The 27,852-nt window shown below is 42.5% G+C and overlaps 1 long non-coding RNA gene across 1 annotated transcript; it reads right to left on the bottom strand.

The window, feature by feature from the left end:
• Window positions 1–278: 278 nt before the first annotated feature.
• Window positions 279–19,517, bottom strand: LOC121143992. Its single transcript, XR_005881314.1, has 3 exons — window positions 19,431–19,517; window positions 2,340–2,363; window positions 279–600 (listed from the first exon to the last, which is right to left on the bottom strand). It is a non-coding gene; the product is annotated as an uncharacterized LOC121143992 (long non-coding RNA).
• Window positions 19,518–27,852: the final 8,335 nt, after the last annotated feature.

Below are 27,852 nucleotides of genomic sequence, written 5' to 3'. Positions count from 1 at the left end.
AAGGGCAATTGAAAGACATCGCTTTGATTTAGTTAAGCCAGACTTCCCAGCGCAGTTAGCAAGGGATAAAAGCTGCCGTTGTACACAGTAAGAAGCAACAGCTGAGACTGTGTCTGGCTGTGACATCAGTCCATGCACACACACGTCGCCTGATCACTTCCTTTTCTGTCAAGTGCTGCCTGCCCATAGTGCTTGGTGGTCGTCTCTGGTCCTGGGAGGCACATGGCCCATGAGTTCCCCTTTGCTCAAATAAAACTGCTCAATTGTCTAAAGTGTTTTTGCTTTATTTTTTGGCACTGGGAATTAACCTAGGACACGCAGCATGCTAAGCACATGCTCTATGCTAAGCCACATCCCTAATTCCAAAGGTGGCTTGGTTTGGTGTTTTTTCTTATTATGCTAAACACGAAACTCAGGGTCTTGCTGCATGCTGGACAAGCATCCCATCACTGAGCTCCATTACCAGTCTGGAAGATTTAACATTAACAAAGAAAAAGTAAAACCACAAAAGGAAGCTGAGGATTTTGTCCAGGTGGTAACTCTAAACCCTCAGAGTCCGGCCAATCCAGGTTCCGAAGCAGTCGCTCAATTGTCTTCCTCCTAGTGACACATTTAAAAAAAAGTTTTACATTCACCTTTTCCAACTATTTTCATTTTAATACCTTGTTTTCCTCTTATCAAATGCTCTTTCTTGACATTTTTAAACTTTAATCCTCTTTCATATATGTCCAGATATTTTTTCATTTCTGTTTTGCTTTCTCTTGGCAGTACAATTGATGAAATGCACGTTAGGCAAATAGTCTCCCACTGAACTACATCCCCAGGTCTTTAATGCCTGTTTTCACAGGCCTCAGGAGATCAGATTCATTATCCCACAGACGGTCCTAAGCAAACTCTGTTAGACCATGCCGTAACCTGCAGACGTGACTACTGACTCATGAAGAGAAAATTGTTGTCTGAAGACTCCTTTGTCGTACAGGCAGAGAAGTTATAGTTTACACTCTGTCCCTGACTGCTTCCTCTTGTCCTTCCTTCCCCGAACTACAGAATCCAATACCCACCTTCTCAAACCCTGTGCCTGTACAAGTTGTCTTGACTCATTTCTCAATTCTATGTCATTTTTCTCTCTGGATAATCTTACCCATTTCTCTGGCAAACTGTTATCTTTACATTGACTTCTCAAACTGACAGCTCCATCCAGATCTACGCCCCAGCTCCTAATCTATGCTTCCATCTTCTAGATGACTCACCCTCCTATATTTATCATGGTGTACACACCTCTCACCATCAAACTGCAAGGAAACTTGGAGTCATCACCCTCACATTTGATCAATCACTGAACCTGGAAATATCACGGGAAACACCTCTGCTCTCTATCTGCCCAGGGTCTTTCTAGTAGCAACACATATTGCTTTGTTTTGTTTGTAGGGGATGGTGGTTGTTTGGTTTAGGTTTGAAACGTGGTCTCACTGTGTAGCCCTGGCTGGCCTAAAACTCTCTTTATAGGCCACCTTGACCTCAAACTCATAGAGACCAGGCCACCTCCACCTTTTGAGTGCTGGACTTAGATGCTAGTGACATCACATCTGGCCAGCACATCTTTTTTCACTTGAATTTTAGTTGTCTTACTGACTTTAGGTCCATGCTTCACAGGTAGATATGACTCATTAGGGTACAATATAGCAGAAGTAAGTAGCTAGGTTCAAATGTGAGTTCAAATACAACCTCAGTTCCCCTTCCTCATGGCTCCTAGTAAATCATTTAAGCCAAGTAAATTTTAATCGCTTGCTGCAGACAACAGGGGTAATCACAAGTCTCCTGGTCCCCTAATAAACGTTAACTGCCTTGTGAGCATCTTCCCCCTTGATAACAGGATATTGATGGGCCTGAGGTTCCCATAGGTCTTGGGTGGGTGATGGCAGCTGCTGTAAGTTGAAGAGTGCAATGGCCATGTGATGCCCAGAAGACAGTGTTCCACACACTCCATTGTTGTGGAAATTAGTTCAAGATGTGTTACAGTCATTTATGTTGTGGAATATTGTTGAATGGTGCAAAGATATGTTGCATTCTTTTTTTAAAATTATAAACTGTCAGCCATTTTCTTGGTTTCTTATCAGCTAGCTCTGCTTTAAGTATTTAACCCATAATTGCTAATCTGAGTATTTCCATGTGTCTTACCAGAGAAAAGGGTCTGGATCTCTTACTCCTCTGGCATCCTACATTGTGACTCACTCTGCTTCTCTTTCCCAGAATCCTCCTTGACTCCTAGTCCCACCTATCTTGCTTTCCTATTGGCCAACAGTGCTTTATTCAACAACCAATAAGAGAGACATACTTACAGAATGACATCTCCTCTTTTCTGTCTAAATAAAAAGAAAGGTTTTAACTTTAACATAGTCAAATTACATATAACAAAACAGTTATCAAGAACTATAGTTATAATATTTTATCCATTAACATTTAGTAAGATTCAAAGAAAATACCATCTATCTTATCTTTGTGAGTCTAAAGTCTTATATGTAAGTTGTCTTTTATCATAACTAAGGAAAACTATAATTATAACTATCTGTCTTTAACTCCATCAAAGACCACAGAATGATAATATATAAACACTAGAATTGACAGAGACATCTTGCTATCTGGACAGTCATCTGAAGTTCCTCTGTAATGTTGGGGCATCCATCTTCAGCTCATAGGTTACAGTGTGTCTAGAAGACTTCTCAGCAAAGCAGGAAATTTCAAGCTGTCCATCTGCATTGGCAGTCTGTCAGTCATTTTTCTGTGTCCTGCAGAAAGCCCGGCAGACTCTTCCATGAAGCAGGAACCCTGAAGGACTGTCCAAATTCAATAGTCACTTTTCTGTGGGTCCTGCATGTCCAGATTATACATCAACAGTCAAACGGTCTAAGCAAGAACAATTTCTTGCCCAAAAGGCTAATCTTGCCATATTGAAATCAAACTCCATAACGAAATTTCTTCAATGTCTCATTTTCCTCTCAGATGTAATTGATGTGCCAGGAGCAGACATTTCTTATTGTCAAGAAAACCCCTAAACCATTTTAAACACCATTTTCTTTTGTTTTTTTGAGACAGGGTTTCTCTGTATTGTTTTGGAGGCTGTCCTGGAACTCGCTCTGTAGACCAGGCCAGCCTTGAACTCACACAGATCTGCCTGCCTCTGCCTCCCGAGTGCTGGGATCAAAGGTGTGCACCACCAATCCCATTTTCTGAAGGTCTTTGAAAGGTTTGAAGACTATCTTAAATATATCTCTGTATATCTAGAAAACATAACTTACCTAACTATAAGTTCTGACTATTATAAGTACTATCTATAATCTGTATTTAATTATGCATCACATTTTAAACAATCAGTATAAACACAATACTTAATCAAAAGGAGAAATATGCATATTACAAAATTGACCTTAAATTTGTATGAATAAATTAAAATCCATACCAATACAAAGTATTTCTTTCCATACCTTTAAAAAGAGATTGATTGTGATCATTAACCAATTATTAGCAACCCCATTTAAGTGAAAACAAAAATTTACAAACAGTAGTTGGAAAATTGGGTGTTGTTCATTCCAAACTGCTTCCTGCTGATAGGGGGCACTGTCCATACCATGGGGATCATGACAACACACAGAAACCTGGCCAAAGTCCTTGTTTTTGTAGTCTGTAAAGTTGCATCATCTCAGCTGTTTTAGATGTTGAATCACTTAGGCCACTGCTTCTGGGGGTCTTGTTTCATCAAACCACAGAAGCCTGGAAGGAATCCACAGCTTTCCATTTTCAGAGAACAGGGTCGGGACCTCTTCTCTGGCGTCTTACATTGTGACTCCATGTTGCATTCTTTTATGTTGCCTTTGTTTAACTCTGTAAAGCTGTGTTACTGTGCCTGTCTAAAACACCTGATTGGTTTAATATGAGCTGAATGGCCAATAGCAGGAAAGATGAATGGGCAGGGCTGGTGGGCAGAGAATACATAGAAGGAGAAATCTAGGGAGAGGGGCAAGGAGTGAGAAAAGGAGGAGAGGAGGATGCCGGGGGTCAGCCACCCAGCCCCTCCTGTGTAGCAGGCTTTAATACCGATTTACTTATTTTTATGTGTACGAGTAGTGTACCTGCATGTGTGTGTGTGTGCGCGTGTGTGCCTTGTTCATGCAGATGCCAGAAGGTGTTGGAGCTCCTGGAACTGGAGATACAGGTAGTCATGAGCTACCATGTGGGTGCTGAGAACCTAATCCAGGTCTCTGCAAAAGCAGCCAGTGCTCGGAACAGCTGGGCTACCGCTCCAGACCCTGCAGCAAGCTTACTGCAATAACAGTGATGTCACTGTTGCACCACTGGGTATATATCATCTGACAGATGAACAGTGTGATACACAGGATGAGCCACAGTTGAATTCAAGACATTTGATGACAACTCTGCTCCAGTTGCCTGTGTAGCTAGCACCTTCTAGCATTAGGAAAGCAAGGCAGCCTATTCCACTTTGATATATCCTGCAACAAAAGTACATGGAGCCTTCAGCAACAGTGTCTGACAATTCTGCTGACAACAGTCAGAGATAGCAACAATGTGTATTGCTTTGGGGCCTCAGGAGTCTCTTTGGCCAACTGTAGTTGGTTGTTTTTACTCTTTTACTCTTTGTTCTTTTTTGGGGGGCTGTCCAGCTCCCAAATAAATACACACATATACATGGACGGAGGCTTATTTTTACTTATAAGTGCCTGGTCTTAGCTTGACTTGTTTCTAGCCAAATTTTCTTAATTTATCCTATCTATCTTTTGCCTCTGGGCCTGTTCCTTTTCTTACTTCTGGATATCTTACTTTCACTCTTACTCCATGAATATTAGACATAGAGCAAAGGACTACCAGCCTACAATCCATACCACCAGAGAAACTAGGAAACAAGGAGGACCCTAAGAGAGAAACACATGGTCCCCCAAAGAAGAGGAAAGGGACAAGAAGCCCTGAGCAAATTGGAAGTATGGAGGGGAGAAGGGAGGGAGGTAAGTAAAAGAGAAGGGGAGAAGAGGAGGGGAGGAGGAGACAAGAGGGATCAGGAAGACTGAGACAGGGGAGGAATAGAGAGCAACAAAAGAGATTCCTTAATAGAGGGAGCCAGTATAGGTTTAAAGAGAACTCTGGCACTAGGGGATTGTTCAGAGATCCACAGGGATGACCCCAACGAAGAATCTAAGCAGTAGTGGAGAGACTGTCTTTGATGTCCTTCCCCTATAATGAGATTGATGACTACCTTAGTTGTCATCCTAGAGCCTTCATCCAGTAGCTGGTCGAAGCAGGAGCAGGCACCCACAGCTAAGCACCGAGTCATACTCCCGGAATCCAGTGTAGACAGGGAGGAGGAATGAGCAAAGGAGTCAAGACTGTGTTGGAGAAACCTACAGAACCAGCTGACCTGACCTAGTGAGAGCACACAACCCCAGTCATATAGCTAGGGAACCAGCATTGGACAGAACCAAGCCCTCTGAATGTTGGTGTCAGTTGAGAGGCCTGGGAAGTCTATGGGACCTTTGACAGTGGAACCAGTATTTATCCCTAGTGCACAAATGGACTTTGGGAGCCCATTCCCTGTGTAGGGATACTATTGCAGCCCAGATACATGGAAGAGGTCCTAGGGCCCAAATGTTGTGACAGACTATGATGATCCCCAGTGGGAGGCCTCATTATCCTTGGGGAGTTGATGAGGGATGGGTTGGGAGGGTCATGGGGGTCATGGGAGAATGGGAGGGTGAGGGAATGGAGGGGATTGATGTGTAAAATAAGATTGTTTCTAAAAAAAAAAAATATCTAAAAGCCAGGAAACACAAGTGGGAGAAAATATGCAATTTTCTTTCTGCAATTGACTTTATTTACTAATATGATTGTTTTCAGTTGCATCCACTTTCCTGCAAATGACATTACTTCATTGTTCTTTAAGGTAAAAATGCATTGTGTGGGTGTGGCACATTTTCCTTAGCACTCCTCTGTTGTTGGACACCAAGGTTGGTTCCATAACTTAGCTATTGTGTACAGTCCTGCAATAAACATTGATGCATAAATATGTCTATGATGTGTCACCTTGGAGTCTTCTGAGAAATTACCCAGGGGTGATATAGCTGGGTCATATTGAAGATCTACTGTTAATTCTTTAAGAAACTTCCATCCTGATTTCCATAGTGGCTGGACTAGTTGACATTCCCACCAATAGTGTATAATGGTTCTCTTTTGCCCACATTTTCATCAGCATTTTCTGTTACTTGTTTTGTTAACTATTGTCATTCTGAGGTAGAATCTTTTTTTTTTTTTTGGTTTTTTGAGACAGGGTTTCTCTGTAGCTTTGGAGGCTGTCCTGGAACTCACTTTGTAGACCAGGCTGGCCTCGAACTCACAGAGATCCGCCTGCCTCTGCCTCCCGAGTGCTGGGATTAAAGGCGTGTGCCACCAACGCCCGGCCTGAGGTAGAATCTTAATATAGTTTTGATTTACATTTCTCTGATGCCTTTTTTCATATTTATTGGCCATTTGTACTTCATCATTTTTAAAAAATAATTTAGCTATTTTATGTGCACTGGTATTTTGCCTGTGTGGAAGGTGTCAGATCCCTGGAACTGGAATTACAGACAGTTGTGAGGTGCTGTGTAGGTGCTGGGAGTTGAACACAGGTCCTTTGGAAGAGCAGCCAGTGCTCTTACACACACACAGCAATCTCTCCAGCTCTCTGAAGTTCATCTTTTGAGACCTGCCTGTTCTTTTCACTAACTCGCTTGTAGGTTGGACTGTTTGCTTTCTTGTTGTTTATTTCTTTGAATATTCTAGATATTACTACCCTGCCAGATATATAGCTTACAATGATATCCTCTCATCCTCTAGGCTGTCTCTTGACTGCATAGAAAAGTCCCCTTTTCTGTACAGAGGCTTTTTAGCTTCATGGTCTCATTTGACAATTGTTGGTCTTATTTCCCAAGCAACTGAAATACTACTAAGAAATTCCTTGCCTTTGCCTAGAGTTTCAGGTCTGATGCTAAGGTCTTGATCAGTTTAGAGTTGACTTTTGTGCAGGGTAAGGTATAGGAACCTAGTGTCCTTCTTCTACTTGTGGATATCCTTTTTCCCAGCACCATCTGTTTAAAGGACTGTCTTTCTCCCAATTAATTTAGCATCTTCATCAAAAGTCAGGTGGCTGTAGTTGAATGAGTTCCTATCTGGGTTCTCTATTCCATTGAGCTCCATGACTGCTTTTATGCCAGGACCATGCTGGGTTTTTGCTTGTTTGTTCACTATGGCTCGCTGGTATACCCTAAAATAAAGTGTGATGATTCATATGACATGTAATGATGCTCATAGATTCCTTTTGCTCAGGGTTACTTTGACTATCTGGGATCTTTTTGTACTTCCATGTGAATTTGAAAATTATATTTTTTTGTCTCTGTGAAAAATAACATCAGAATTTTGATGGAGATTGCATTGAATCTCTAGGTTGTTTTTAGAAGCACAGTCATTATATTAATTCTATACAAACTGTATAATAACATAAAGTCACAATATTAAGTCTTCCGATCCATAAACATGGGAGGTCTTTCTATCTTCTGAAGTCTTCTTCAATTTTTAATTAATTAAATATTTTGGGAGTTTTTCAAGACAGGGTTTTTCTTTTTAACGGCTCTGGCTGTCCTGGAACTCACTTCGTAGCCTTGAACTCACAGAGATCCACCTGCCTATGTCTCCCAGAGTGCTGGGATTAAAGGTGTGTACCACTGCCTGGCAATCTTCTTCAATTTTTTCTTCAGTATTTAAAAGTTTCTCTATAGAGAGTTTTTATTTCTTTGGCTGGGTTCATTTCAAATTGCTTTCTTGTGTTGTTTTGGTTTTGCCTGAGGTTAGTCTGAATGGTATTATTTCCCTTCAGACAATAGAATTCCATATACAAGGCCGCCAAAATGAGCTAGGTAAGGGGGAATATGCCTATAATCCCAGAACTTTGGAGGTAGAAGTAGAAGGGCCAGGAGTTCAAAGGCCTGTTTTGGTGATATAAAGAGTCTGAGATCAGCTACATGAGATCCTGTCTCAATAAAGAAACAAATAAACAAGACCCAATACACCTCCATCAGAAAACTCTTAAGATATGGATGTGTGTGTGGGAACTAAAGGACAGCTTTATGGAATTGGTTCTCTTTTTCCACAATGGGACCTGGGGATTGAACTCATGACACCAAAGTCAAGCAGCAAGAGCATTTATCTACTGAGACACCTTTTAGGCTGGCAAGCATTTTATCAAGAACCTTTACAACTCTTCAGGATGATTGACCTATGATTTTCTTTCTGTTGTTGTTGTATCTTTTCTGGTTTGAGTATCAGGGTAACCTTGGCTCTATAAATTGAATTTGAAAACCTTTTTTATTTCATGATATTTTGTGAAAGATTGATATTAATTCTTATAATAGTCTGGTGGATGTCCACAGTGAACCTATCTGAGCATGGGCATTTCAAACTGGGGAGGTTGTATGTATTACTTCAGGCTAGTTTCTTGTTATAGATATGTTGCAAATTTATTTCATCTTAATTTAACTTTTACAGGTCATATATATCTAAACATCCATTTCTATTAGATTTTTTTCCAGTTTAGTGGAATGTAAGGTTTAAAGTTAAGCCCTTACTGTTTTCTAAATGTCCCTGGTGTTTCTTAGGATGTTTCCCCTTTCACCTCTCATCTTACTGATTTGGGTCTTCTCTCTCTTTGTTAGCCTGGTTAAGGGTTGTTGATTTTACCTCTTCAGAGAGTCAATATGTCTTTCATTGATTTGTGGCTAGAGACTAATTCTCTCATGAGACCTCTTGGTTCTTCCTTTTATACCTCTCAAATCCTGGAATTAAAGGCATGTGATCCTGGGTGCTGAGATCACCTTTATGTGGGCTGTTTCTCTTTAGGACTGGATCCATTTCATGTAGCTTAGTGTGGCATTAAACTAACAGAGATCCATCGGCTTGTCTCTTGAGTCTTGGGAATAAAGGTGTATGCCACCACTGCCTGACTCTATGGCTAGCTAGTATGACTGCTGGGATTAAAGGTGTGTATCACCATTGACTGGCTCTATGGCTTGTGGCTAGCTTTGCTTTCAGTACCCTCAGACAAGCTTTAATAAATCATAAATAATATATCACCACAATTCCCCTTTTTTGGTCTAATACAAAAAAAGGTTACAACTAACATAAGAAAAACTATATACAATTAAGTATTAAGTATATACTATATATATATGCATGTACATACACAATATATACAGGCAATAAGTACATCAGCAATGGCTAGCCCATTTGCATTTGATAAATTCAGAGAAAATACTCCATTATCTATCCTATCATGGTGAGTCCAAAGTCTTGTACCTAATTCATTTTCTATTCTAATTTGCATTATTAAATTATCTTTTAATATCTCTCAGACTTTTATACTTTGAATCTCTTTAACAAGTTTCTTTTCTGAGTCTTGTAAACAAGGAAAACTATAACTATACTATCTAGTCATCAACTTCCTCAAAGACCCAAGAAGGAAATAATATTAACTGAGTAAATAGGAAATGTGAGCAAGCAACTTCCAAAAAAATCTGAGAAATGATAAAAACAGCTGGCTGCCTGGACAGTCACCTAAGGTTCTTCTGCAACATTGGGGCATCCATCTTCAGCCTACCAGCCTACCATCTCTGACAGACTTTTCTTTGAAACAGGATATTCTGAAGGACTGTCCTGGCTTGTCTTGGCAAGGTTTGCAGTCACTCTCTTTGGTGTCCCTGTTTGTCCAATTTGGACAGCATACTGTCAGCAATCAAGGCAAGCGCATTTTCTTGCCCAGTGGCTTACTTTTGCAACAAAGAAAGTAAACTCCATGTGAAGTTTCTTCAATGCCCATCATCTTCTCTTAAGTAAATTGATACTGCCAGAGCAGACATGTCTCATTGTCATTTAAAAAAAACACCTGTTATTAAAACATTTTAAGTGCCATGTTCTGTAGATCTCTGAAGTGTTTGAAGATGACCTGTCTTTCTAAAATATATCTCTGTTTGACTTTGAAAACATACCTAATGTGACTACAAGTTCGATTGTAATAGGTGACTAAGTACTAACCTACATTTCCTTATTATCTTCTATAGTTGGTAATAATAACTCTCAAGGACTAGAAATTTGTATTGCATTGTTAAATGAGCTATAGATACAATACCTTGAATAAGATTAGAAATATATGTATAATATGTTTTAATAAAATTAATCTCAAATTTGGGTCAATATACAGAACTTGTATACAATATACAAAAGTCCAATCCACTGTAAAATATTTAAAACTAGTAGTTTTAATAAATAAAGAAGATTTAATAATCTACCCTTTTATCTTATCATGCCTATATCCTCCCTTTTTTCTTTTCAGAGTAAATTCAATAATCCACCCTTTTTATCATATCATATCTGTATTCCTTTTCTTTGGCCATTATCAATAACAACTTGTGATCAATTCCCCTAAAAAGAATGAGCTCACAAGCAAAAGCTTCCAGCAAAGGCCTTTCCTCAGGAGTAATCAAAATGTGAGGCAGCACTGGTGAAGAGGGATAGGTCTGCCTCTGTCTCCTCATAGTCATAGTCTTTTTCATAGGGTGGCTGGGATGAGCAAAGGCCCGCCAGGTTCCCACTAGTAATCTGTCTGTCTGTCTGTCTGCCTGCCTGTCTATCTGTCTGTCTGTCTACTCATCTATCATTTATCTATTTATGTCTACTACCTACCTATCATCTTGAGATGGGGCCTCTGTCTTAGTTAGGGTTTCTATTCTGTGACAAAACACCATGACCAATAAGCAAGTTGGGCAGGAAAGGGTTCATTCAGCTTGCACTTGAGCATTGCTGTTCATCACTGAAGAAAGTCAGGACAAGAACTCAAACAGGGCAGGATCCCAGAGGCAGGAGCTGACGCAGAGGCCATGGCAGGGGAACTGCTTACTGGCTTACTTCCCATGGCTTGCTCAACCGACCAGTCCCAGCAGCCCAGGGACGGCACCACCCACCATGAACTGGGTCCTCCCCTGTTGATCACTAAATGAGAAAATGCCTTACAGCTGGATCTCAAGGAGGCATTTCCTCAGCTGAGGCTCCCTCCTCTGATGACTCTGTAGCTTGTGTCAAGTTGACACACAAAACCACCCATTACAGCCTCGTATAGCCCAAGCTGGCCTTGAGCTTGCTATAAGCTAAAGCTAGCCTTGGATTGCTGCTCCTCTTGCTTCTGCCTCCTAACTTGTGATTTCAGATATTTGCCAGCACACCCAGCTTTGGAGAATGAAGTTTTAAATTCTGTATTAAATTGTGTGTGTGTGTGTGTGTGTGTGTGTGTGTGTGTGTGTGTGTGTGTGTGTGTGTGTTTGGAGACTTGCAGGAATCAAGTCTCCCCTTCAACCATGAGGGTCCCAGGGATCCAATTCAGGTATTGTGTTCCGTGGCAAGTAGCTTTACCCACCAAGTCATCTTACCAGCTCCAGAAGAATGGAATTTCCAAAAGAAACCTCTTCCTCATATTTCCCTTGTCCCCAGGAGGGCTCTTATCTACTTCAACTAGACCAAACCAATACTTATACACTGTGTTGTACAATTGTTTCAGGTGTAAGGGGATCTTCTGCCAATTTAATTCTTTTTAACTACTAAGTAGCTAGAAAACAGGAACTCTAACACAAGAGACCCAAAGAATCAAACACCTCCTGGGGTCCTGCACAGTGATGGGGAGACTGAAGGCTAGGGGCTGAAGCAGAGTCTGAACCTGCGTCTCACAGCTTCATAATCAGCACGTGTTTCCAGCTTTGTTTTGCCTTCTCTATAACACCGTGACACTGCCATGTGAAAGCCAGAAAAACATATGCCTTTCTGGGGCAGGCTTGGTGGGTCCATTTCCTTTGCTGGCTTCTATATCCTAACTCCTCTGGAATGTAGGAAAACTGACGTGGCAAGCTCATGGACCTAAGTCTGGTAACAGCCATAGTTGTCATGCCATCTTTGAGGGGGATAGGGCTTAAGACAGTTTGTTTTCTTCTATGCATCTCTCTATTCTTTCATTAAAAATGTATAAAATGAGCACCTATTTCCCTTTTGTTTTGATAAATATGCATGTATGTATATATGTGTATGTGTGTGTGTATGTGTATGACAGGGCAGACATGTGAACATGAGTCCGGGCCCACAGAGGCTTGAGGAGGCAGTCAGATCCCCCCTGGAACTGGAGTTAAATGTTCTGTGAAGCAGACAACATGGTTGCTGAGAACCACACTCAGAGTCTCCACAAGAGCAGAGTGTGGTCTTAACCACTGACTCTCTTCTGCCCCTATATGGCTATTTTGATATATTAAAATAAATAATGAAAAAAACTACAGAGTGCTCTTGAGAAATGCTCTAGCTTCATTCATCTTTCCTACAAATACAAACTCTTCCTCGCTGGCCTCTGATTTAGCTAGAAGAGTTGAAAATGGAGAAGAGAAGATGGAGGTGTTGACTTGCATTCTTGGCAGTGGGCAGAAGGCAAGAGGAGGAGATTTCCAGTTAGATTTATGCAAGAGCCACTTCTGAGTTGCAGAGACTTGGACCCCAAGGGAAGACTGAGACAATGAGGAGGAAAAGAACATGGTATAAATGATAGACGATAGCTCTGAGGTCTAGGCTTTAGTACAGAGGAAGGGAAAATCTGTGATTCAGGGCCCATATTGGGTCCTTAATTATAGCCTAGTACAGAACTATGGTAATTTAGGAACATTCTGCCCCTAGACTGCTAAACTGTGAAAGACTTTTAAACAAGGAATGAAAAAGAGCCTCTCACCACCTGACTCCTGAGGCTGTAGGATGTGGGGTGAGTGGGTCCAGACTAAATGTTGTGGAAACAGAAAAAATATGCAATGACTACTCGTCCCTCCTTGAGACAAAGGCTCCAAACCGAAGGAATATGAGGGAAATCGGCCTCTTTATGTACTGACTCGCTCTCTTATCACTGGCTGTGATACCCATACATAGCAGGGATTGGAAGGCAATAGAAGAATAGGCATTACAAGGACATGGTGTTAGGTGCCCAGTTTACAGGATCAGATGGGACCATGTTCACAGAAGAATCGGGGAAGGGGTTAATCCAGCAAGGACCCCTGGACTGGTACGGCACATCAGTGGCTTTTCAGAGCCCCATAGAGAGAGGTGATCTTTATGAGGTAGGAGGGACTCTAACAGAGGGAATGATTTAGACTGGCATGTAAACCAACTTGGTAGAGTGCTGAAGCCATCTAGGGAGGATGAGAAAAAGACAAAGGAGTCTGTTTGGTGACTCAAAGGCAAGATTTGTGTCAAGCCAGTCTCCAGGTGGAAATTGACAGAATGACAAATTCTATACTAGTAAGATTCTGGGAGGCATTGAAACTTGAGCAACAGTTCCGAGAAAATGTCAGTGATACAATGAAGTAGGAGAGAGAAATGAGTTTGTCCCAGAGTGGGCAGGTACACCTCCAGAGTATGCAGTGTACAGAGCAAGAAAATATACTAGGGTGATGATTTCTCACCTGTTGGGGACTGCTAGAACCTTGAACAAAATGGAGTCTGTCAGCCATTTCTTGGCCTTCTGCTTACGTGACTGCGGGCACACATGCCCTTGAGACAAAGGAAAAAGTTAACCACAAAAGTTAAATTTACACAGGGCAGCCCACTCGCCTAGCCAGGGCGAAGTAACCCTTATAGAACAATTGCTTTTGTTGGCAAAAGGTTAATGTGTTCCTTTGGATGCTTTTACCACAATGATAGGCGGAAGTAACCCTTATAGAGCAATTGTCTTTGTTAACAAAAGGTTAAAGTGTTCCTTTGAATACCTTTTACCCCTCCCTAATTCCTGCACCTGACTTACGGTGACAAGCATTTGTAGAATGCGACTGATGGAAAATTACAGCTTTGTCTTTACCTTATTTGGTGTATATTTGAGTTGAGACTTGATTGGCATGCTTGTACCGCCCCTGAGATTCTCTTCCTATAAGAACCATCTCACCCCAAAAATAAACGCTCTTGATTAGCAAAAGTTGTCTTGAGCCTGTTTCCTTTAACCTCTTGAAGTTTGCTTTTTAAGATCGGATCTGCTCGTGAAGATCCACCAAATTAGTAGCGACCCTCATCACCTCATCCCCTCGGGTTGGAGATCCCCTCCGGAGGTCGCACTCACCCAGCCTAGAGTCCTTTCAACATCCAGGTGTGGCCACCAGACAGCGAAAGGCCATGTTGCTGGCCTGGAACCTGTCAAAAATGGGGATCCGGCCCCACAATAAGCTAGACCATGGCCCTGATCTCCACTAGGCCTCAGCTTGGCCAGTGTAATGTGGCTGATCCCACTGAAACCAACAGGAGTGGAGAGGTACATAGTCATCCCATGGCGACAGCACCCTAGGCTGAAGAAGCCAGAGAGCTCACAGAAAATGACTGAAGCATAAGGAGTCACAGTAGGTAGGATGTTGTCCCCCACACATAACACTGTACCTAACATTGTGCTTTCGCTGAAACAAGTGACACAAGTGACAAGATGTCTTCACTGTTGCCAACCTTGTGAACATTTCTTTTTAACATCTCCTTAGCCAACTTTAACGATTCCTCCCTTGGAGTAGACAGTGGTGGGCTGGCAGAGATCTCGTGCTCCTTGTGTTAGAAGGTTCCTTTATACAATGCTAACCTCTGAGTGTCTTAATGACTTGTGAAAGCACTGAGAAGGATGGAGAGGACAGGAGTTTACAGGAAGGCACCCTTCGTGGGTTGGGAAGTGCACTCCCCGGAGCCATGGGGCTGTTTAGTGAAAATGCGGTGCCCAGGGTGGACTACTTCCCTTTCAGCTGTTGGCCAGATATGCCCCTGAGGACACCCAAACTATAAAATTATTGCCATTATTATCAGTTGCAAGGCAGAACTAAATGTTAACTCCTCACTGCAGAAGACACGGCATGCTCTAGTTGCAGAACAGGAAGGGTTCAGGTTGGACTCTGCTGGTAGCTGTCCTCTAGCAGACTGAACTTTGTAATGCTGGAGGGCACCACATAGGCTTCTGGGGAAGAACTGGCACCAATAGCCCTACCAACATGCCAGGCAGGATGTGCCCGCTAAGTGGGACCGTGGCACAACTATTGTAGTTTAACCAACAACTCTTGGATTCGAGTTAAAATCTGAACTCCAATGAAGTAACCCATGACTGATATCAGGGCAGATCACAGTGTTAATGGAAATGTTGGGGAGTCCCACCTGAGCTACCATATGCTATCAGGGAAATTAGGGTCCCCTCTTACGATTCTTAGCATCATTAATAAAAGAACTGACTCAGAAAGAAGCCCGAAGACAATTTTATTAGATTCGTTAAAAAGCCCACAGGGAAGCTGTAAATCCACAGTTGTCCATGGGAAAGAGATGAAGAAAAGGAATAGAAAAGGCCATGTCATTGGAGTTAAGCCAGGATGGTGGTCAACCACACAGGGAGTAGAAAGGATTCAGAGAAAGTATAAAAGCCAGAGAAAGCATCCTTGGGCTCTGGCTAGGGTGTGAAAGAGGCAGAAATGAAAGAAAGGGGAAGTTAAGCTCTTCTGAGTGACTCATGAAAGCAGGCAGGTTAACTCAGCTGCAGACTGCAGCTCCATTAACAACTACACCGTGGACAGGGTTTCTGGGAAAGGAAGAGGCTCTTCTTTAGCGTGACTTAAAGTTAATTAGTCTTTGTGAAGGCCCGCTTTTGCCCAGGTGACTAACCTACCCAACTGGATTAACTCTTTAGGGAGGAGACACGGCAAGTCTCTCTGAAGTAGAGTCATTCTTTGGAAATGGCTTTCCCTTAATGTCCCTCCAATACTACTGCAACAATAAGCCAGCGGGGAAGTGGTTAATAACTCTCTTGTTTGATGGATAGGCTATTCTTGTCAAATTGCTTTCCAGACATTTGCTCTTGTCATCCTCAGCTGGTCATGACAAGGAAACTTTTCTGCAAAAGAAAATATACTACAAAGACTCATAACTGCTCAAGTTCCTAAGAATAAGTGACTACTACTCTGATGTAGTGGCCCAGTACTCAGCCATGAATGGAATAATCAGGCATCTATATCAGTATCTCCTAAGCTCAGAGAACATCCAGAAAAATGGCATAAAGTATATAAGAGCCAGAGTAAAGGATAGTGTTGTATAGGGGTTTCCTCTGAACTGAAACATTCCCTACCAAAGGGAGGAGAGAAACTCATACAGCTTACAAGGTCCAGGGAGTTCCTGAAATTTACATGACTCACAAGGTCCTTCTCCAAAGCTATAAAAGCACTAATAAGACTTTCCAACCACTCAGCCTACTTGTGAGCTGTGTAGGGAGTACCAGGGATATAAGTGTTGTGAGTCATCACTTATTCTGAGATGGGTTTTTTGGTGGGGCAGCTACCTTTGAGTCACCCATATTCCTGCAAATAACTCCTCACCCACACTTCTGTAGTTAACCATAATGAACTTACTATTCCATTAAGCTAGACTTGGGTGAAATATTTTTTTAGTCTATTGTTGGTGCACTATCTGAGGTGAGTAAAAATTTGTTCATATCTCCTCAGGAAAAGTCACACAACAAGAAGCCTCAGTTTCCCTTCCTCATGACTTATCTGCAGAGATCCCTCTGTATCCTCACAGGGTGTCTAGCTTTCTATTGAGCAAGAGATCTAAGAGAATACAGAAGCTACAGGCACCCTTTATTATTGGCTCTCATATATTACACTATCTTTTCTACCGTGTTCTAGTCCATCATGTAGGATCATCTAATTACATATGGGTAGAGATCATCAAAGTTGTGATACAAAAGAGTCATCTTAGAACTGGTTATTGTTTAAAAGTTAAAAATAACTTGAAAGATAAGTGAAGATTCACTAAATACCAATATTCACAAGAGTAAGTTTTTAGGTTGGGCATGATGTCATAGACCTTTAATTTCAGCACTCTGAAGCAGAGGTATCCAGATCTCTATGAGGCCAAGGATAGTTTGAGGTCTACATGCTAATTTCTAAACAAGACAGGTCTACAGAGTGAGACTGTCTCAAAAAGGGAGAGAGAGATGGATTAGTATTATTATTTATCTAAATAGAAAACTTGCCTGACATTTTTTTCATTTTTAAATAATTTTTATTTAAATTAAAAACAATCTTATTTTACATACCAATCACAGTTCCCTCTCCCTCCTGTCCTTCCATTCCCTCCACCATTCCTCAGAGAGGGTGAGGACTCCCATGGGGGAATCATCAAAGTCTGTCACATCTTTTGAGGCCCTCCTACCTTGCCTGACGTTTTTAATATATGACTCAGTTGTAAAAAAAAAAAATCAACCTACTTCCAACTAACCTACTAAACATCAATTGCTTGAATAAAGCACATTTATAACTGACCATGAGAAAAATCTTTTCATGCATCTTTTTCCTTCATACATCTAACAATAAAAGCATATTCAAAAATGTTTGGAGAATCCTTCTTTATGAAAATATCATAATGTACGTACACAAGCTAAGACAGCCAGAGCATCTTATATGCCATAACCCTAAGGGAAAACCATCATGTATGTGATCTGTTCCTAACTGGAATGTCATCATGTGGTCACATATCCTTCCTCTGACTGCCTTCAAGTCTTAGAGCACATTTGTCTTCAGGTTTCAATGTTCTGAAAGTTTCCTTGTGCAGCTGAATCCAGAAGTCTGTAGAGGCAAAGTGTTACAGACTACAGAACAAGGATTCTACGTGTTTACTCTTTTACATTAGGCAAGACTGACGTTCACTTTTGGGGAGGAAGCCACCTTTTGGAGGTCTTGGACTCTAATACTGTACACTAATACTGCTAAAGCATCATGCATAGGTTGTAATCTTCCCAGCTTCATGTGGCCAATTTAAAGCTAAGACCTGTTGATTTCACCTAATAGCTACTACAGGTGTGGAGTGTCTGTGTTGTGCAAAGTGCCTTTATTTATGGGGGTGCCATTCTTTTTTTTTTTTTTTTTTTTTTTTTTGCTTTTTCGAGACAGGGTTTCTCTGTGCTGCTTTGGAAGCTGTCCTGGAACTCACTCTGTAGACCAGGCTGGCCTCGAACTCACAGAGATCCACCTGCCTCTGCCTCCCGAGTGCTGGGATTAAAGGCATGCGCCACCAACGCCCGGTGGGGGTGCCATTCTTTTTGGCATAGACATCCTTCCTTCGGATCTTAGCATTATCATGCCCCTGTCTCTTCAACTATCCCACCCATACCCCATTTCCCCTCACATCTAGCATTACTTGGTAGAGTCCAACATCACCGTTTCATTTTCCTGCTTTTCTCCCTTCCCTCAAGTGCAAGATGTCAAAGAACTCTATCTCACACTTAGCTACCTACTTCCAAGGCAAAAGGCCTCTTCAAACACTATAACTCTGCTATTCTCTTAGCTCCCTAGAAATTTAACATCCCTGTATGACGGGGAAAGTCCTTCTGTGTATATATTGTCCTATTAGTTGATAAATAAAGCACTGTTGGCCAATAGGGAAGCAAGATAGGTGGGACTAGGAATCAAGGAGGATTCTGGGAAATGCAGTCAAGAGTGGAGAATTACCATGTGATCCCCGGAGGAAAGGACGCATTAGGAGGGAATTCTCAGAAAGATAAGTCCTTATAAAAATACATATTAGTAATTATGGGTTAATAATTAAGAGCTAGCCATTAAGAAACCATAGAAAACGGCCAACAGATTTATATAGCATCCTGGGTGTTCATTTGGGACTAACGCAGCTCTGGGACCAGGCTGGTGGGAAGAATGCACATTACACCTGTAAGAGTTACTTCACTTTTAGTTACACAACCTACAAATTCACTTCCAAGACTATACGTGTACCAGTAGAAGAGATTTACCAAAAGCTGACTGAGGATAATATAGCAGAAACACAGTATACTTGGCCATTCCAGAAACCATCCCTGAAAGTATCAGGCATAAACAAGTCTATCCACCTGGTTTTAGAAGAAAAATAAAGTATTTTTTGAGACAGAATTTCATGCAGCCAAAGATGGCCTCAAACTCCCTATATAGCTGAAGATGTCCTTGGATTCATGATATTCATGCCTTCACCTTACAAATGCTGGGATTACAAATATATGTCACCAAGCCTGTATTTATAATGTTTAGCATTACTCTGATATATGTTTAGGTATGGAATAAACATGATATTACTGAAGGAATGATGTCATTTCTTCCATCTTTTTATCTTATTTATTTTTTAAAATACTTTTATGCATGTATTTTTAAGATCCTGTACATGTCTGGTGCCCACGAATGTTAGAAGATTGGAAGCCACTATGTAGTTACTGAAAATTTAACCCAAATCATCTGAGGGAATAGCAGTTCTCTCATCTACTAAGACATCGATAAACCAACCTGCCTCCATCTTTGAAAACAGCAGCCATGCCTTCGTTTCAAAATGTTGCTATGACCATCTTGCAACCCTACCTTTGTTTCAAAAGGTTATTTTAGCCTTCTGTTGCTATGGCTACCTTGTGATGTTCTGCTTCTATAGCCCCACCTATTTGCCAAATCCTCTATTTGGAAACCCCTACCCCTGAGATATAAAAGCCCTTATCTTGCCTTGGGGGAGACATCCCACATACATGAATAAAAGAAGCTTGCTGTAATTGATTTGAACATGATGATTTGGGCTGGAAGGTTTTCTCCTTGAATCTTTGGGATTAACACCATCTCTCCAACCCCTTATTTATTTTGTAAAGATTGGTTTTGTTTTTAATTGTGTTTATGTAGAGGAGGATAGGTATGTTCATGCATGAGTGCAGATGCCAAGGTATCAGATACCCTGGAGTTGGAGTTACGGGTGGTTATGAGCTGTCATGTGTGGGTGCTAGGAACTAAACTACAATCCTCTAGAAGAGCAGATTGTAATCTTAACCACTAGTGAAAGGGTTTTTCAGTGAAAGTATCTTGGCAATTGGGGCTAAGGAATCCCACAAAAGTCACACCATGCAACAGTCCTCACACAAGAGATTTATTGGGGGGGTGCAAAATGGCTGCCCTTGAGCGGACATGGAGACAGCAGTAGACAAGGTTGTGATGGCAGGCTTTATGGGGGAGGGGTATGGAGCATATGCATAGGGAAAATAGGGTAAGGCAGTGTCGGTGACAATGGTAGAAATGTGTCCCGCTGGCAGTTAGTTATGGCACCCTTTGGCACTAAGTCATTGGAGGTGGGGTGGGATGGAATGTGGTTCTGGAATGTAGGTGGCTCTTAGTTGACTAGCAACTAAACCATCTTTCACCCACCCACCCCCAATTTATTTTTTTATTGTGACACAGCCTTACCATGTAGCCCAGATCTGCTTTGAACTCTTGCTAATCCTCTTGCATCAGCCTCCTGAGTGCCGGGATTATAAATACACTACCACCCCTTGTTAAAATATTCCTTGCTAGAATAGTTTCTTTGAGTGTTTTGAACCTTCCTCTGATAACACAATCAAGACATATTCAAGGCATAGTCACAAAATCTTAGCCAAGAAACACAGAATGCCATACATATGGAGCCCACGCACATTTCAGTGTCATGTGTTGTTTTAAGGTTTCCACACGATGCAGTTGGGAGGGTTTAGAAAAAAAAAAGCACAACTATTACCATGCAGGGGTAGGAGGCTGTTGGCTGACTCAGACTTAGAAACCCTTGGTGAACAATGGCATCTCTGCTCACTTCATTACAAGACAATCTGTTTTCATGGAGTAAATGCAAGTTCTCCATCGTGATTGCACACCATGGACCAGCTATGGTGGCAGATGGGAGAGGGAAGCTGGATCCCTGATCCCACAGCTTGTAACAGTAATGAGCAAGAAGCAAAATGGAAGGGAAAGCCCCACAGGCCTTCTAATTCTGTCCTCGGCGTGAGAATAGACTAGGAGCCACTAGAGAGCAATGCAGGCTTCAAAAAACAAAAACAAATTCTGTTTGTGGGTTTGTTTGTTGAGACAGTCTCCTGTAGCCCAAATTTTAACTCAATACAAAGCTAAGAATAACTTTAAACTTCTGCCTCTACCTCCCAAATTCTGGAATTATAGGAATGTACCTATAATCCCTGGTTTTATTCAGTGCCAGAAATTGAACCCAGGGCTTCGTGTATGCTTAATAAGCACGCTACCTGTCGGGGCCCACATTGATGGCTCCACTTCATCTGGACATAAAGTCAGAGTTCAAACCCACTATCGCTCTCTCAAGGTTAAACAACAGGATACTTGGCCTAAGAAGTAACTTATGGATATCTTTAACAACAGGATATTTAGTCTAAGGTGTGGTTATTGTGTATTTTGCCTAGACAACAGGATACTTGGTTTAGGGTGTGGTTACTCAATGTTTTGGGTACTGAGAAAGCAAGTCCCCTTGCTTGCTCTTTGGATCTTGGTAGGGAAGTCTCTTTGCCTTCCCCCACTTTTGATTAGAGTATATAAAAACTGTGTGTAATAAACTTGGGGCTCTTTCCCCCCAGTGTTCACTGGAGTGCCCTTCCAATTCTATTCCTTGTCTCTTGCCTATTCCTTTCCTCAATCACGCTCCCCCTCTCAGGTACGGACCAGACAAGTCGGCTGGACCCGACAAAACCCCCCACGAACACGGGCTACAACACCTACCTGACTTATATCCACAAGGATTTCATGATCATGATAAGGACATCCCCACAAAGTGGAAGATTGCCATAAATAGCAAAGGGTTCCCAGAGGAAGCAGAGAAATTCTTCCCGATTGGTATCTTAAAATAGGCTGTGATTGCACCGGCAGCCAAAGCACTCAGGCAGTGGAGGAGGATCACGTGAACCAGGCATACAAGACCAGCTTGGGCAACACAGTGGGAGGCCATCTCTAAACACCAAAGCATTCAGGTTCCCCTTGCTCAGAGTTGTTAGAGCAATTGATTTGGTTCTGATAGCTGAGTCAGGATTTAGCATCCACAAGAGAGCTGCTATGCCTCCCACAGGACACCTACGTGTTTCTCTGGCTCCTGTACCCTGCTACGTGTCTGGCCGGCTACACACATGTGGATATCTCCCTTTTCTGGTGTGAGTTCCCCCTAGGAGCTGCCTGCTAACTCCCACAGCTTCCTTAAGTCCTTCTGGGCCTCTCAACTTTGCCCCTCCTGTCTCTCAGCTCCATCCTGAAAGTCCTGCAGTTTCTCTGCATCCTTATGGCTTCTTTGATATCGGAACCCTCCCTTAGACGGCGTTCTTGCTTGTGTCTCCTTGTCCCTTAACCATTCCTCTTTGTCTACGCTGTATGTGTCTCTTTAGTTCCTGGAGCCTGCTACACCGTTGGGGCACCACCACGCGGGCAGTTTTCCCCTGGCTACGGCCTGCTGCACCTGTGTGGGTCTCTCTGACTAGATGTGGGTTTACTTTCCCCAGCTCTCTCCTAGCTTTCTCTCACCTTCTGCTGAAGTCCACCCGGTAGTCCCATTACACTATCTCTCCATGCATCCTGCAGTCCCCCGGCTTCCGCCCTCAGCTGCCTTGTAGAGCTTGTAGAAACTCCCTCCATTTTGTGAACTTCTCTTCTCCTCAGACTCAGGCAGTTCATATAGTCGTCTCTACATGCAGTGATACTTTGTTTGTAATCTAACAAAGTTTGCCTGAAGGTCAGAATGCCGAGCTGGCCTAGAGAGATGGCTCAGACGTGAAGAGCACTGCTTAGTCCTCCAGAGGTCCTGAGTTCAATTCCCAGCAACCACAGGGTAACTGGCAACCACCTATAATGAGATCTGGTGCCCTCTTCTGGCATGCAGACATACATGCAGGCAGAACACTGTATAGAATAAATAAATCTCAAAAAAAAAAAAAGTTCAGAATGCAGAACTAAGCCACTAGTTAGCCACCTACACACTAAGCCACTAGTTAGACATAGAGGACAGGCAGTGGTGGCCACACCTTTTATCCCAGCACTCAGGAGACAGAGGCAGATGGATCCCTGTGAGTTCAAGGCCACCCTGACTATAGGAGAGTGACTCAGTCTAAAAGAGAAACAGAGCCCACACCTTTGAATCCAGCACTTAGCGTCACACACCTTTAATCCCAGCACTAGGGAAGTGGAGACAGGAGTGGTACAGCTGGGTGGAGAGAAGACTATGAGGCGGGAGGAGACAGAAGCTCATTGCAGCCTAGGAAGTCTGAGGAGCAGTGCAGTTTGGAGATGCAATCAGAGGACACAATCACCCCTTAGGTCTGAGAACTGGTAGAGGTGAGAACTCTCTAGTGGCCGGCTGCTTTGCTTCTCTGATCTTCAGCTTTAACCCCAATATCTGTCTCTGGGTTTTTATTATTTGCACTACATAACATTTTGCTTGGAAAGAGGAACAAATGGCCAGATATATGGTTACGTACTTGTTCATTGGCTGTAGCCACTGGTTCGACTGGACGGCCAGGGACTTGGAAGGAACATGATTACAAAAGTGGTGAGTAAGACATCTGTGGGGAAAATATATGGATAGCTCTCTCTAAATGGTTATATGAAAATGCTTGTGCCCTGTGTGAATGCTACATGTCTCTAGTCACGCAACAAACACAGCTCCTGAAGCTCCTGAAACTTCACTGGTGAGAGCAGCCACCAGATATGTCCCATCCTTTTGCTGTCTACCCAAATGACTAAGAAAAACTCAACCCTTAGCCAAATAATGACAAGATGCTGACAGGATGTAAGTCACCACTTTGCCGCCCTGGCCACATAAAGTCATCTGGGAAGGTCTTTCAAAATACTGGTGTCTGGCTTCCTTTCCGAGTGTGATTCATTTAGCCTGAACTAGGGCCAAGGCAGCAGCAATGCATAAACTCTACAGAGACCAACTTGTACCCAAGCTACAAGTAACTGATTTGTCTACATCCATAACTGAGAAATCCAATGAATGCACTTGTTGTTGGTTGTTTTTGCTCTTTAATCTTTGTTCTTTACTCTTTGGGGGCCTGTCATCCCTCTCCCAAATAAATCACACAGAGACTTAGTCATTTTTTAAAATATTTAATTTATTTATTATTAAGTATACAGTGTTCTACCTGCAAGCCAGAAGAGGGCACCAGATCTCATTACAGATGGTTGTGAGTCGCCATATGGTTGCTGGGATTTGAACTCAGGACCTATGGAAGAGCAGCCAGTGCTCTTAACCTCTGAGCCATCTCTCCAGCCCGACTTAGTCTTTTTTATGTTCACTTGGCCTTAGCTTGGCTTATTTATAGCCAGCTTTCTTTAAATTATTCCATCTACATTTTGCCTCTGTTCTTTTACCTTTCTTTATTTCTGTATGTATTTTCCTTCCTTCTTATTCTATGTCTGGCTAGGTGGCTGGGTGGCTGGCCCCTTCTTTTCTCATTCTTTGATCTCCTCTCCCAGATCTCTCCTCCTATTTATTCTCTCTGACTGGTAGCCCCGCCTAGCCTTCTCCTGCCTTGCTATTGGCCACTCAGCTCATTATTAGACCAATCAGGTCTTTTAGACAGGCAAAATAACACAGCTTCACATAGATAGACAAATGCAACATAAAAGAAGGCAGCACATCTTTGCATCATTAAACATATATTCCACAACATAAAAAATGTAACACATTTTAAAATAATATTCTACAACACACATTGACATAAGTAATAGCTTTTGTTTTCAAGTCTCAAAGTGGTATAACTAGTATGATGGTAGCCAAAGGTAACCATGATTAACTGACAAAAGTAAGAGTGTAAAAAAGCTCTGAGAAGCTGAAGCACATACCTGTTGTGATTAATCATAAAAGGTCCCTCATAGGCTTAGGGTTTTAGACATTTGGTCTCCAGCTGGTGGCACTGTTCTAAAGGTTATGGGACCATTAGAAGATGGAGCCTTGCTGGAGAAAGAAATCACTGGAGGATGGGGGTGAGATTTGATAACTTGGTCCTACTTTTTATTCTTTCATTACTTCCTGACTATATTCCTCTAGGACTAAAATTTAAAATAACCCCCCTTTTTTCTTAAGTTGATTTCTTGGGGTGTTCTATCACAGCAACAGAAAAGAAACTAATACACCTGTCATCTAGTTACTTGAGAAACTGAGACAGAAGAATAAAGAGGTCAAAGACATCCAGGCTACATAGGAAGACCTGTCTCAAGAAGACCAAAGAAGAATCAAATAAAAACAAACCTTGAAGACACATATTCAGCAAAAGTAGATGATAAAGAAAAGCAGTTTGACTGGTTGTGGCATAAGCAGTGGCTTCTTTAAACACTTGCAGGGTGGGAGAGAATGGAATAGTCAAAGGGTGGATTTTTAAAGTACTGATGGTGTCAAAAGGCAGAGGCATGCTCAACTAAGGTGAGCTCTGGTATGCAAAATTATTCCACCCAAAGCAAGTCAGCAAGCTTTCATAGTCCCATCCAGTGTAAGAAGTGTTCCAGGCCAGTGGGATGGCTGAGGGGTAAAGGTGCGCTCAGCCTGTTTTGGTTTTGGTTTTTTGTTTGTTTGTTGGTTTGTTTGTCTGTCTGTTTGTTTGATACAGGGTTTCTCTGTGTAACAGCCCTAGCTAACTCTATAGACCAGGCTGGCCTCAAACTCAGAGATCTGTCTGCCTCTGCCTCCCAAACACTGGGATTAAAGACATGTGCCACCACCGCCTGGCACAGCCTGCTTTTTATACAGCCCAAGACCACTTACCCAGAGGCGACACAGTCCACAGTGAGCAGATTCTCCCACATCACTCATTTATCAAAATATTCCACAGGCTTGCCAACAGGCCAATCTGATGGGGGCATTTCCTCAGTTGAGGATCCTCCTCCCAGATAACTCTAGCATGTGTCAAGTTGACGAAGAGCTAAGCAGCCCAACTAGGCATTGGGAATCCTGGCTCAGAGTTAGTGTATGGAACAACTAGCCTCCACCCTTGGGCTTCAGAACATTCTAGTTCTCAGTGTCCCTTCGTGGTACACACTGGTGAGTGTCCCAGTAGAGTTCATGGATGGGACAAGGTTTGACCCAGTGTCCCTCTTAGCCATACTTGAAGCAAGATCATGGGGGCTTCCTGTTGAGCTGTTCTGGATGTAGTAGTAATTAATTGGTATTTGACCTGATCTTTTCTGTGTTTGCTGTCTTTCTGATTGATACCAAAGAAGATATTTCCTTTATTAAAGACTTTTAAGGGGAGGGCAGAGTTTAGGGAGCATTTTCCTAACATCTGGGGAGGATTAGACAATGCATTCATTAGGCATGCAAACATAGATTCCCTGCCTTTGATTCAGATCCAGGTTGTTGTATTTAAGGAGAAGCTCTATAAAGCAGCTCACAAAGGCAAGTAGGGTTTCATCATCCCTCTTGGTGATTTCTTAGGTCTTATCATAGTTCACTGCCTTAAGGCAGGCCTTTTCTATACCTTGGGTCCCCAGAAGAGGAGGTGACATGCATACTAGATCTTCAGAGTTAGGCTGATAATTCTATCTAGGTTAGGTAGAGGGGAACCACCTCATTCCCAACAGAGTGATGGTGGGGATCCTGGGAATGGAGAGAGTCACAAAACAAAACAAACAAAAACACTTCCGAAGCCCAGACATGGGTTTTGCTTCTTTCAGCATAGAAGGAAATATCAACATGCATCAGGAATGTTAGCATATAAGAGTTTAAGATGATCTAGAATTCCTTGGTGAACCAGGCAAGATGCCAGAAGAACCCAGACATTTATTGGTAAGGTGAGGCTGTGTGTGTGTGTGTGTGTGTGTGTGTGTGTGTGTGTGTGTGTGTGTGTGACTATCCCCTTGGACCCAGTAACTTGAAGAGCAGAAAGGTCCTAGAAACCTCAGAGTGTTGGGTTTTAAGCAAATGTCAGAAGGAGAAAACCAGTGTGAGAGGGAAGTAAGAGTAGGAGGAGGAGGGGTGCTGGAGTGGGGACGAACAGGAGGAATCTGGCTCTATGATGCACAGAGGAAAAGGAATTCAGGTAGTTTTTGGTTAGTGGAACCAGAGGAGCACGGGAGAAGGGTCAAAAGGGTGGTAAGGGGTAAGGGTAAGTAACTGAAGGCTGCTTAAGAGACGTAAGGAGGGAGGGAGCACTGAAGGGTTGATTACCTCAAAGCCTCAGGTGGGCTGAACCACTCTGGACATTTCATCTCCCGTTCCAGAAGCTTCTGGAGCTGAGGCTGTAACTCAGCACTCACAGTGTGGAAATCAGTCTGTGCCCTGCACTAAGTTCCTCCATGTTTTGTACAGCCGTGACTTTCAGGCTTGCCTTGCCCTTGTTGACTCCATTTGACAGTGTAGCATCTGCTCCCTTTCTAGAGGCAGACAACACCAGCTACCCAGCACTAACCTCGAAGCACAGACTGATAATAACCTATTCCTGAAAGTAAAAGAGTACCACCTGTCGGCTTCGAACCTCCAGCTCACTCCTGCATGATCCAGAAAGCTCCATCCCTCTCCCTCTCCCTCTCCCTCTCCCTCTCCCTCTCCCTCTCCCTCTCCCCCTCCCCCTCCCCCTCCTCCTCCCTCTCCCTCTCCCTCCCTGTCTTTTTCTCTCTGTTCTGTGAAGACCTGGACCTGCCCACTCCCTCCTGTGAATTGCTTTGCTCAAATAAAACCTGTTATTACTTTTTCAATTCAGCTTGGTCTGGCTTACCGAGTTGTCAGGAGCAGAAAGCCTATTACCACCTATAAAGTTAGCAGGCAGATTTGGAGCAGAAAAGCATACAGATATATTAAAATCATGCAGGAAAACCAGGCTGAGAACTTGTCATGCAAGATGAGTGCAAGCCAGGTGTAGAAGTGCTCACCTTTAGTACCAGCACTCAGGAGGCAGAAACAGAGAACTCTCTGTCATGCCCAGGC

Source organism: Mesocricetus auratus, unplaced genomic scaffold, assembly GCF_017639785.1.
Source record: "Mesocricetus auratus isolate SY011 unplaced genomic scaffold, BCM_Maur_2.0 Super-Scaffold_100014, whole genome shotgun sequence".
Classification (NCBI taxonomy): Eukaryota; Metazoa; Chordata; class Mammalia; order Rodentia; family Cricetidae; genus Mesocricetus; species Mesocricetus auratus.
This window is presented reverse-complemented; position numbering and strand designations above follow the sequence as displayed.